The 13,400-nt window shown below is 40.0% G+C and overlaps 1 protein-coding gene across 1 annotated transcript in view; it reads right to left on the bottom strand.

The window, feature by feature from the left end:
• Positions 1–13,400, bottom strand: part of LOC108791208 (dual 3',5'-cyclic-AMP and -GMP phosphodiesterase 11A-like) — a 63,688-nt gene that overhangs the window by 49,436 nt on the left and 852 nt on the right. The window lies entirely within an intron of this gene.

The following is a 13,400-nucleotide window of genomic DNA, read 5'->3' as shown; positions in this document are numbered from 1 at the left end:
ACATATATATATATATATATACTGTATGTGTGTAATGAGGCTGTCATAGCCATCTACAGCGAGAGAGACAGCACAGGAGATACAGGAGTGTACCTAGGGCTGCAAGAAGTCACAGAGGTGAGACTGCATGCTCTTGGGTCACTGGGTGATGCAGGAACCCTAGGAATCACTGGGTGACAGAGGAGCACAGGGATCACTGAAGATTCTCGGGTCACTGGATACGCAAGAGTTAATGAAGATACCGTAGCACAGAGGATACTGTAGAACCTGGGGCACTGGAGACACAGGAGTCAATGAAAACACTGGAGCACAAGGGTCACTGAACACCCTGGGGCCACTTGAGGCACAGGAGTCATTGAAGATGACCGGAGCATACAGGGTCACTGGAGATGCTGGGGCAGGAGTCACCGGGCACACAGGAGTCGCTGGAGTACACAGAGGTTTAGGGATCTCTGGAGGCACAGGAATGCAGGGGGTCTCTGGAGTGCAGGGGTAAGGGTTGCCTAGCAACATCTTTCACCTGAAAGTAGCCAGCAGCTGTGGCCCCGTCTGGAGGAGAACCAGCTACAGCACTGCTCGGTTATTGGATCAGATCTGTGTCTTCCAGCACAGGTGATCTGGAATCTTCCTGGACTGGACTCTACTCTCTCCATGTGCCTTCCATTCTGAGGACAATCTTGGACCAGCAGCGGAGATCGGACTTCCATCTGATGTGTGATCGGCGAAATGTTTAATACCCTGTAAGTTCATTACTTTTAACCTTTATTAAATAGTTACTTTTATACTGCACTTAGATCTCTACGCCGGGTTTTTATGTTTTCTTATTAGAGTATAATGGATGACACAGAAGGTGGAGGAATTTATAGTCTATCAAGATATAAGGGAGGATACAGAAGGAGGAAGAGCATACAATATATTAAGGTATAAGAGAGTATGCAGACGTTCGCAGAGCTTACAATCTATAAGGGTATATTAGAGGATACAGAAGGTTCAACAGCTTACAATGCATTAAGGTATAACAAAGGATATAGAAGGTGGAAAAGCCTAAAACAGCCATACCCAACTATCAAATACTAGATGTGTTTTGGTAAGTACATCAGCAAAAACGAAATCTATTACAAAAATATGCCAAAGTGGAAAACAAACATTGGTGCTTTGTACCGTATTGTGAAATTGTATATTCTTTGTTTATTTAGATAACATTATCTTTTTAAAATGACTCCCTAACTACTGAATTATGTTTTTTCACTTTGTATGATCTAGAAGCCTTCATAGCCAAGGGCCCTTGAATACAGGATTTTTACAGTGATACAATGACTCATCAACTGGATTTGTTTATATCTGAAATCGCTGTATTTTCTCTTAACATTTTTTAGCTATATGCTCCCCTGTTGGTATTACAGAACATATTTTCAACGGTTATTTCTCTGTCAATACCCAATGAGACAAAATATAATTCAATACATTTCAGAAAAAGTAATAAATCATGTTAAACACAAAGCTTGTTTTTTAAATCTCTACCCATCAGGAAAAAAAAAAATCAGCAGAATTTCATCATAGAGGGTTCTTGGTATTGTTCTGGGCCATGGCACACTACTATTCAAAATGGCTACACCAGTAAATTTTGCGTACATTGTAGCATCAAAGTGAACCAGTCACTTCCAGAAAAGTATATTAACTAACTGCTGATAAAGTGTGTGCTCAGTATCTGTGCTTGTTTTCAAATCAATTGCTTTCTGCCTGGGGAGGACCTTGGATCCTAAGGCTGTAAGGCCTTGACTCACTGCCAAGATTTTGTAATTTGACAGCCAAATGACAAGGGGCAGTCCTTTAAGTGTGTGTAAACCCTAACAATTAACTTTTCTTATTTGCAATCTTTGGGTCTGTTAAATATATAATTGAAAGTGTTTTATTATGTCTTTTTGACAGCTGCAAAAATACCTACCAGAAATCTAATGAACTAATAACCTCCTGTGTTCTCTGCCTGTGCTGCACTGTTATCAACCAGCATTGTTCCTAGCAACACCTCTCCCTTATGTTAGCGGGAAGTGGGGATTGTGGTTGTATAGTCATAACAAACTACCTGTTCTAGGGTGAAAACTGTGTTTCAACATAGATACAATATGGTGAAAGAGCATAGTAAAGGATTTATGTAAAATCAGCAGATAAATATAAAGGTTAAAAGCCTGCAAAACTAAAACTAATGCCTTCACATCAGCTATGGACTGGTAAGCTGCAATATATTAAATTTTTGTTCACTTTACCATGAGAAGGGTAGAGCCCAAGCACAGCTTGCAATGAAGTTGGGACACTGTAGATAACCTGGACATCGGAATTAGGCCCCTTTCACATGGGCTTATCAGGAGGGGATAAGTGCATGGATTCCTTCCTGATCTGTGCAGTACAGATCAGATGCCACCTCTGTGACATCTGTTTCTGCCCAGAACTAAAACTGCTGGACTCCACGTTGGTCTATGGGGAGTTGGATGTAAATGGACATGTGTCTGTTTCAATCATATTACCCCCGAATCGGCACGATCAGGTCCGGTAAAACGTAATACTGTTCCGTATGTTTTTCCAGACCTGTCCGAAGTCGGGGGCAACTGTGTGTAAACGGACACCCGTCCATTTAGACCTGACTACGCATAGACTAGTCTTAGGCATCCGATCGGGATCAGAAAAACTGACAGGAGTACCTGATCGGATCTCCCGTGTGGAAAAGGCTTAAAGGCCCTCCCCAGATAAAAAAATTGAGACAAACACACGAACCTGCAGACATGTTAATTCACACAGTAAAAACATGGTGAAACATGTTACTTTAATTAGTGACATAATACCTTGTCAAGGAGCTCTTTTCATAGAAACAGAGAGGATATGCTGGCTATCAACTGGATATAAACCAGATAGTAATATATTAATATATATAGGGAACACAAACAGTTCAACAAAGTAAAGGAAGCTAATACAACATTGATATTATAGTAATTAGCAACACATGTTACACAGAAGAGTTTTGTAAAAGGTTCTGTATTATTCTTCCATCAACTGTTTTGGGAGTTGTGCTTCGTAAGAGAGGCAAATAATAATTCTACAGAGCAGTGCCTCTTTTGGGTACGGATCTAACAAAGCCAGGTACAAAGATGTATTTCTATGTGACCTTGTATTAACTTTGCAGTATGCAGTTCTCACTTTTCACATTATAAAGGGACTCTATAAATATACCCCTTTGTGATTTGTTGGGTCCATTGACTTGGTAGCCAATTAAATTAAAGGAGAATTTCAGGCAACACACAAACTGACTTATATGAACTATTGTTCTTCCTTCCCAGGGGCAGAATCTCAGTACACATATTGTTTGCAGTGTGCATAAAAGAGGGTTAGCTTTTTGCAGCATCCAAGACATGGGGAGGTGGGGCGGCTTAACAAGAAGAGGGCAGGGCTTTGAGTCACCAGAACTAAGCTTATAAATAATATATATTGTATATAATATAATATAAATAAGCTGCACTTTTATGAAGATATACTGTAGAATTTTCTCAAATGGAAGTCATATGATTAGTTAAACCATATTCTATAACTACCATGTTTCCCCGAAAATAAGGCACAGTCTTATATATTTTTTGGCTCAAAAAAAACACACTAGGTCTTATTTTTGGGGTAGGTCTTATTTTTTTTTTTTTATGTACAACAATCCACACTTATTCATGTAGAAAAGTCTACATGTATTCATGTACAAAAATATGGTGATCAGGGCAATCAGGGGTGCCGTACCTTTCCAAGAGCAATTTGCTAACCAATCGCTGGCCAGAATGAGCGAAGCGCACTTTCACTATCGATTCATCATAGGCGGAGTGCATTTGGTATTACTCCGCCTGTGACAGGAGCCGGCGCTATAGAGGAGGCATCGGCTTATGCGGCTCTGCTCCCTCCGGTGCTGTCTCGCTTCCTCTAACGCTGGCTTTGTTTGCACCACTGATTCTCTCCTGCCTCTCTCGCGGCTCTTCAAGTTCCCCCTTATGCTACCACCGGCCCTGGGAATGGTCAAAATTAGGTGACCATTCACAACTAGGTCTTATTTTCGGGGTAGGTCTTATATTTTAGCAATTCCCCAAAATAGTACTAGGTCTTATTTTCGGGGTAGGTCTTATTTTCGGGGAAACAGGGTATATAAAAGAATGGGAAGGATACAATTTGAAAGGTAACCACAAGCAAACAAATGTTATGCTTTGTTTAATGTTTCTTCTATTCAATATAAGAAAAAAAATGAACTTTTCTTTTATTAATATACAATACCAAAAATACCTAAAATATGGAATATAATAATTTTCATTTTCATAGGGACGCAAAGAATTTATGATCTTCAAGACTCATGGTTTGTCGAGTTCCATAATACTTCTAAGGCAACCAACATATATAAAGAAATCTCACGGATTCCTACAGAAAATCAAATCATCATTCCCAGACATTAGAAATCATCAGCTCTTTTGTCAGTGTTAGTGTAGCTTTCAGCCATATATAACCACGTGCAATACACACAGACGATGCATAATCTCTAGAGTTCTTATACAAGTTATACTTAAAGTGCCACCAAACTCAAGAGTTAAATCTTTAAAAATGCATTCAAGTACCCTATTAACAGAAATGTAGCTCATTTGTGTATCACTCAGCTGTAGATCCTCAAATCATCTCTGAATTGGTGCTGACAATGTCCTTCCGTCTGGAGGGTGGCTACCCCCCATGGTCCCTGTGTGTGTTGTAAAGTAGCCACCACTGCAAGCTCGCTCATGTGATGGACTACAATATCACTTTAAGTTTACTAATGTGTATTAAAATTGTAGTGCATCACGGAAGCAAGCTTGGAGCGGTGACTACTTTACAACACACACAGGGACCATGGGAAACAAAAGTATCCACCCTCCAGAAGGAAGGACAGTGTCGGCACCAATTCAGAGATGATTTGAGGATCTACAGCCGAGTGATACACAAATAATGTGCAATATTGTTAACAGTTAAGGTACTTGAAAGAGTTTTGTGTCACTTTAATATGGGCCTCATTAACAGATCCAAACTACAGATCAGTATCTTACTTCCAGATTTAAATTGGCATAATTTGTGATGTCTTCTTCACCTCTAAAATACAAAACTGTCCTGGCCCTTTCTAATGTATCACTGGATATATTTACTTGTTCAGTCATAAAGATTATGAATAGCCTAAATGTTTTTCTTACATTTTTGATAAAGTAGGGAAGGATTAAATCCCATGTGAAGATGTTATTGCTGTGCTCCTACTTATTTAGAATCACCCTCTCTGTTTGTCCTGGTGACCATTGTCACAAAGATGGAAAGTGATAGGAAATCAAGAATTTTGCAGTTGTCATCAGCACAATAGTAGATGATACATTTTCAAATGGGGCACCCTCTTTCCCTCATTTTGTAGAGATTTCCTCTCATTTCCCATTGCATCCGTGGCACAGGAAATTAAGGGAAATCTCTCCACTAAGACAAACACACACAGCAAAAAAATAAATAAATGGGCTTTGACCCTTCCATAGTCAATATAAGAAACGAAATGTGTGGGATATGCATACAATCTAACTGTAATGCATGATCTGAATTTGTTCATCCACTTTATTGGACACTTCTATCCACAATAAAGTTTTAAATAAAATATATATATATATATCCCACAGCATTTCATTTGTGGTGAGGAGTCCACCCTTATAACAGCAGCTGCCAGTGAGAAACTGTAGTGAAACACAGTCATTTCCATACATATAGATGTTTTTCCAATAATAAATAGGCCATAGGAATAGCTGTTTACATTTCCCAATGTTTTATTTATGAATGCCGCATTGGCCATTGTAATGTAATTTACATAAGAGTTTGCACTACTGTAACCCAAGTCACACTGGTATTTATCTGTATGTTTAGGATCATGCTAGATTCTACACACTTTGTTAGATGAAAAGAAAACCAACCTACCTAAATGTAGTAATGGTAATGAGTATAGCCTGCTGGTAACTGGAGGCTTTGCAGTGTAAAGCCTACCTGAAGTCATCTAAATAACAATTCAGTCAGAGAGACTTTGTACTGATAGACTCAGTTTTCATAGTTTTATCTCTACTTTCCTATTACAATACTTGCCTGGTGTGTCTAAATATGACTGTGCAGTCCAGTAGCCCCCAGAGTTTAACCCCGCTGTCCACTGCATACTAACTGACCTGGTCAGACAAGCCCCCTCTCTTCCTCTGCAATACAAGTCTTCTTGGGGATGCTTTTAAGGAGGAGTGTGGCCATTACTCATCTATACTAGCACAGAGCTCTGGATTGGGAGCACAGAGTGGGAAGTTAATTTCCACTAATAAAAAAAGGTCAATTTCAAAGCTGAGTTGCTGTTGTTCCCAGTCGCTTCCACTTTGTTATAACACCACTAACAGTTGACCGTGATATATATTTAGTAGCAAGGAAATTTCGCAGAACACCTGAATCCAATGTTTTGGAGGGGTGACCCAATACTTTTGTCAATATAGTGTATCAAAGGTAATTAGGATTTTTTGGGTACATGACAAATATCTGATATTAAAAGGAGTACCTAAAAAAAACTATGCTGAGAAGCACTAAGGGCCTTTTCACATCTGATCATAGCCTTAATTGCACGACTTCATGCGATTAACTCTCGCTATTGCACAACACACCTAGTGTGCGTTAGCATGTGCTAGGTGCATTTCATTGCCATTCATTTGAATGGCACCCCAACACACCTCCCTGCCCCACCAATCCTGCTATCCAACAGAGCAGAAATCGACAATAACACGTCACAGGTAAGCGTGTAGTAAGCTGGTTTTCTCAGTGCTGCATTGTTTTTCAATCATTTATAATCTGACCACACAGCTGAATATAAAATCTATGCAGATACGCTATAGGTCTGTGCTTCACTGATGTGTAACAGGGATCATGAACTGAGGCCAGCAGCAAGAAAGGTAACTAATATAGAGTGAATTCACTCCCACAATGAAGGAAAAGGTTGGCAGGTTTTGCTGCACTATAAACATCTACCTTTCCACCTTATCTTACAAATAATTACGATGATCTGCTGGAACATTTGCAGAACAGGCTGGAACAACACTGCACGGTTTACAGATGGCGGGAGCAGTTTCTGGCCACACTGCAAAGTCACAAAGTGCTTGACAATTCTTGTTCACAAAACGAATGTATCATAAAGATCAGGAGGACAAGCAGAGGTTCACACATTAAAGAAAGCGGTGTCCTTATTAATGTAACAATTGAATAGCATATATTCTCTGCAAGAAATCACTTGCAGGGCATTGAGCACTGCTCAGAGCTTCTGGCTGCATGCAGCTTTAGTCTGCTATAGAGTCTAAAGGCCCATTCACCCTACCGAGTTGTGCGTTGTGGCAACATGCCCATTACCGCAATGCACTGCAACGTGTTCATGCAATGCAGTGCCTTTCATTCTGAATGCCACCCCAATGCATGTTGCCTAATGTGCGTTGCATTGAGAAATGGTGCATGCACCGTTTGTGGTGTGTTGGCAGCTGATTCATTTTGAACGGGCTGCCTTAACACAAGGCATATTGACTAGGGCTGTGCAAATTAACGATTAATTTCTCGATTAATCGTTAATCTTTTTGATCGATTACAAAATTTTTGATCGATTAAAATTTTTTTGAAACTTTCTGCACGGGCGCCAGCCAAGGCATTGGCCTATACACATACAGCACAGCAATGAAGTAATAAAATGAACTAGGATCACACTAATCCAGCACCCTATTATTCTGAGTTGCCCCACTCAAGCGGCGGCCATATTGAGTGGGGCACGTGAGATTAATAACGTGCTGGATTAGCGTGATCCTAGTTCATTTTATTACTACATTGCTGTGCTGTATGTGTATAAGCCAATGTAGTTGGATCTGTATGTGCGTTATAATTAATCGAAATTAAATCGATAAAAAAAAAATTCAATTAATCGAACACGAAAATTGTAATCAGTAACAGCCCTAATATTGACACATGGCATAATGTGCATCAACACGTGGTGTGAATGAGCCCTGAGATTTAAAGCTGATTTCTAGGCACATTTTATATTACTTAAATGTATTCCTAAATAGCCACAAAGAATATAAATCCACTTTGTACACCAAATGCCTTTGCAAACCCAGATATCACATTGTAAAATTAGCAGTGACATAATCACTGTGCTGTACATAGCCTGTGCAGAGAGAAAATTTATAGGAGGGATCCAGCAGTGGTGTAACAATATAGACATAGCAGCCCACATCTGTCCCATGGCCTAGGTCCTCCTTTAGCTTGCAATGCACATGCAAACACTAACTCTGGAGCTCCGGAGTTGATACGATTAAGTTGGCCAGGAAAGTATCAGACAATTAAATCAAATGCAACTGAAACCATAGACAATGCTCAGATACATTCGTTCTGATCTGTTTTTATTAGAATATTCCCTTCACTGTAATATACTTTGTAACAGGTTCTCTTTAAATACTTAAAACATTTTTAAAGAGCAATCGTCAAAGAACTTATGATGAGCTTTCTTATTACACGAGCATCCTGCTGGAGGGAAAATTAGAGAAAAAACGCACAGAGCAAAAACAAAAATAAAAACGTTTTAGCCACCCACAACTAATATTTTAGGTTTTTTTTAGATGCTGCAGACAGATAAAAAGCCAGGAACTGACCACTAGACTCAATCTATAACCTAAATGTTGACTAAAACAACATTTTGAAACTGTACAGGTGTCTCCGATTTGAAGGATGCCTTATCCAGGCTGCATGTTTCACTTCTTTCCATAGATGTTTGATAGGACTCAGATCAGGGTTCATACAAGGTCACTTCAGAAAAGTCCAATGTTTGGCTCTAAGCCATTCTTGGGTACTTTAGCTGTGTGCTTTGAGACATTATCTTGCTGAAGGACCCGTGACCTGTGACTGAGAAAGAGCTTTCTGACACTGGGCAGTACATTTCACTACAGAATTCCTTGATTATCTTGAGATTTTATTGTGCTCTGCATGGATTGAAGGTACCCCATGCCAGACACAAACAGCCACACAACATAATCGAGCCCCCTTCATGTTTCATAATAGGTTGTGGTCTTTTCTTTGCTTAATTTGTTCATCCGTGAACATATCTCTGATTTGACTTGCCAAAAAGCTCCAGTTTTGTCTCAGTTGTTCAAAGCACATTCTCCCAGTAGCATTGTGTCTTGTCAATATGCATGCTAGCAAATTCTAGTCTGGCTTGAGTCTTCCCGAGTCTTCTTCTTTTGAGCCCACTGTCGCTAAAAAAGCTACGAATGGTGAAATCAGACACTGATGTACCGTAACCTTGGAATTCAGCTTTTATCTCTTTGGAAGTTTTCCTTAGCTCTTTGTTTACCATTCCCACTATTCTTCTATTCAATATGGGGTCCATGTTCCTCTTATGGCCACATCCAGGAAAGTTGGCTACACTCCCATGAACCTTACACTTACACTTGTATTCGCCCAAATGCTCCCAGCCTGATACCGGAACTTCCGGTATCAGGAAGCCGAGCATTGAGTAATTACACGCTGCCCGGCTTCCCTATTGGCCAGAAAGCTGGCTTCATGCTCCCTTGTCACCTGGTGTAATGACTCGCCGCCTGGCTTCCTGATTGGTCGGGAAACTGGCCAATCAGGAAGCCAGGCGGTGAGTCATTACCCACCCCCTGGCTTTCTGGTTGGCCAGAAAGCTGGCTCCATGCTCTCTCATCACCTGGTGACGGGGGATCATGAAGACGGCTTCCCTGCTAATCGGGAAGCCGTGTGGCAAGTAATTACACGCTGCCCGGCTTCCTTAATAGGACTTCTGATATCAGTACTCTGTATCGGGGAGTACTGAAGAAAACATATCGATACTCGTACTCGATACAGAAAAACCTGTATCGGTGCATCCCTATTAATAATAGCTGCAACTGTAGTTACAGAAACATCAAGCAGCTTGGAAATGGCCGTTATCTTTGACATGCTGGTCTATAATTCTCTTTCTGTCCCCAGACAATTCTCTCCTTTGCTTTCTCTGGTCCATGTTCAGTGTGGTGAACATGATGATACCAAACAGCAGAGTGACTACTTTTCTCGGTTTAAATAGGCTAACGGACTGATTACAAGATTAAAGATATGTGTGATACTAATTACAGAAAACTGTTAGTCTGAAATATCTCTATGATCCAATTATTTATAATCTTTTCTAGGTGTATCAACATATCTGTTCAGGCCATTTTAGAATATCTTTGTAGAATAGGCAAAAATGTATCTCTGTTCACACTTTCTTTGCTTTACTTTATGACATACCAAAGGCATGCAGGTATGCAAGAGACAATCCTCTGTTAATATCATCAGTGTTCAGTAGGTATGAAGTATTGTTTCAATGAGTTGAAAGGGTACCAGCAAATGTGTCCATGTTTGTAAATGCACATTAACATAGTAAAGAGAGCCTACCACGCACAATAGGCCTGTATGCATGTGTGGTGGTGCTGACATACAGAGCGATGGTCACACTGACACTTAAATGCATACATACACTTGCACTTTTAGTAAGGGCACATGTCACCAGGCATTCCTGTCAAATGCATGTTTTTCCATGCTGCTCAAGCATATGTGCGTATGCAGCTCAACGGGAAGTGCTGCACCAGAAAAAGGAAATTGCGCAGCAGGTCAAATGCAGCCTCTGAACTGAAATGTACACTACTCCAATGAACTCAATCGGAATCTACAGGCCTACATTTGGCATACATTTCAAATACATGTCAAAGTCAGGAAGACAATGCCCATGTACATGAGCCCTAAATCTTTTCTGAGTTCACTTTAATTTTATTATTACAGTACATTGTACCCCAAGGATGCTCTGTCAGAAATGCATCATGGTAATTAAATGTACACATGAGTCAGTAACAATAGTTTTAATAAATGTGACGCCCAATGCAAAATGTACATGGTGGTAGCATCCTACATGGAAGTTCTACATAAGTCGCACAGCCATCTACAGTGTGCATGAACCTTTCATCCCAGCACTGCTGTCGTCATGCAAAAAAGTTGCATGCTAATTCAGGATTACCACTATGGACAATATTTTATTCTGATCACTGTGTGTTGTGTGCAGCTAATACATGTAATGAAAGTGTTCAGTATATGTACTCCCTTTTTAAAAAAAAATTCCCATATCTTTATTGCAATTTTCTCAACGTTTACATTTCAGACAAAGCAACAAAAGTGCCAATGGCACAAGCTGCAGCAAACTGTAACACTACCAAGGAGCTTGTGTAATAAGAGCAAAGATTTAAACCAACAAAAACAAATAACTAAAAAATAAATTAACCCTGTGAATAAAAGGCGACCCCCTAAACCAATGCTATAGTTTGCCCCAACCTGTCACTGTCATTTTTGCTGCAAAGCTTAGTCTGTCTATAACAGGTTTATTTGCTTTGTTCACACCATGTCCAGAGCAGATCTGCAAATGTGGTGCAGTGTGTTTTTGACATGTTCCGGTGCGTTTTTATAAAGCTTAAAATGGGCTTTCAATTGCAGTCCAGTATGTTTGTATGCGTTTTGGTGTGTTCCAGACCAGAAAAAATAGTGCATGCAATATTTTTCCCCCCCCCGCACTAATATGGACTGCACTGGTGTGAACGGAACCCAGAAACACCATAAGAATACATTGGAATGCATTTCAGGTGCGGACAAACACGTTCTGGTCCAGATATGGTGTGAACAAGCCCTGAGGGCCGGTTCACACCATAAACTGAGCAGTCAGCCTCTGGAACGCACTTCAGGGGCGGGAGGGAGTGTGTCGGTGCATTGAAGTCTGTGCCTTCATTGCGGTCCAGTGCGATCTGAAAAAATGTTGCAAACACTATTTTTTCAGATCGCACTGGACCGGAACGCAAGCACTGATCGCACTGTGGGCGGGGGACGTGGCTGCGGTGCCATTAACTTCAATGCACCGCCACTCCCCCTCCCGCCCCTGAACGCAGGAAGCCGGCCGGAATGCAATACAGTGCGTTCAAGCAGCTGACCGCTCTGGAACACACCGTTTATGGTGTGAATTGGCCCTGAAGAGTGAAGAGTTTGGAGAAGACAGGAGAAGTGAACAATATAGGACAACGTAGCTGATATGGAAAAATTCTCCAATTCAGCTCACTTTCCAGTTCAGCTATGTTGTCCTAGATTGTTCACTTCTCCTGCCTTCTCCAAACCCTTCACCCTTTAGTGAATAACCCTGCCAATGTAGAGAAAAATAAAGGAATGTGAAAAAAAATCTTTACAAGTGTTAATGATGTATATTAGGTAAAAGAATACAATAATGTTTTTGTTATGATAGTGGTTCTTTAATATGCAATATTACTAAAGTGTTAAAAAAAAGCACCACCACCAAAAATGACAGCAGACCTTCACTATGGGCAGACCAATGTTGTTATGGCAATGTGTCCTAAAAAGTTTGAGCTGATATTTGATTTTTTATACAGCTGTTCATAAAAAAAAACAATTTAGAGATGGTAATCATGCAATGTAATGTTTCATACAGTATGTAAAAAGCATAAAATAGATTTCCTGCAGAGATAAAGGGGTATGGAGATTATCATGTCCCCTACTTGAAATAAGCAACCCAAAACCAGGCCAGTTAAATAATCAGAGGATGGTGTGTAGTTTGCCACTCAGTTACATTTCTATATATCCAAGATGAGATCATGCTATATACAATATATAGCAACATCCCTTGAAAACACATCTCTTCGGGGAAGCCTATACCACCTCAACATAACTGTCCTTTTACTTCTTCCACTAACTCAATCTAAATAATTATTACCGTTTGTATCACATGCCCCTACTACAAGATTGTAAGCTCTCCTGTATAATAATAATAATAATAATAATAATAATAATAAAATGATTTCTAAAGCACATTGACATTGAATGTACGTAGATCATTGTTACACTGTGTCAGTAAATTTTACCTAGTGATGTCTGTAATTATTTTATAATTATGATACACAAATGACAAGCACACACATATACCTATAAATACATATGTATTAAATGTAGCCAAAGGCTACAGAAGAAAACGAAGGCATTAATTAGCCACAGCACTGCCAAGTAGGCTACCGATAATAGCTAGCACAAGACAAGTACGTCCAAGCTCATCCTTGCTAAAATTGCCTTGCAATGCTGATTGCTGATGGACAGCTGTAATTCCCATAGGCTTGAGCAATAGTCGAAGTCATTAGGTGTCAAAAAAACATTGACCAGCAGCCATTTGGATCTCCTGTGAATTAATGCAACTGGGAACCAAACGTCTTGTTTAGCAAGATTACTGTAATCTGCCTGGGCAATCACAACAGCAAATAATG

This window comes from Nanorana parkeri, unplaced genomic scaffold, assembly GCF_000935625.1.
Source record: "Nanorana parkeri isolate BGI_ZX_2015 unplaced genomic scaffold, ASM93562v1 scaffold534, whole genome shotgun sequence".
Classification (NCBI taxonomy): domain Eukaryota; kingdom Metazoa; phylum Chordata; class Amphibia; order Anura; family Dicroglossidae; genus Nanorana; species Nanorana parkeri.
Note: the sequence above shows the minus strand (reverse complement) of the source record. Positions and strands in the feature narration are given on the sequence as shown.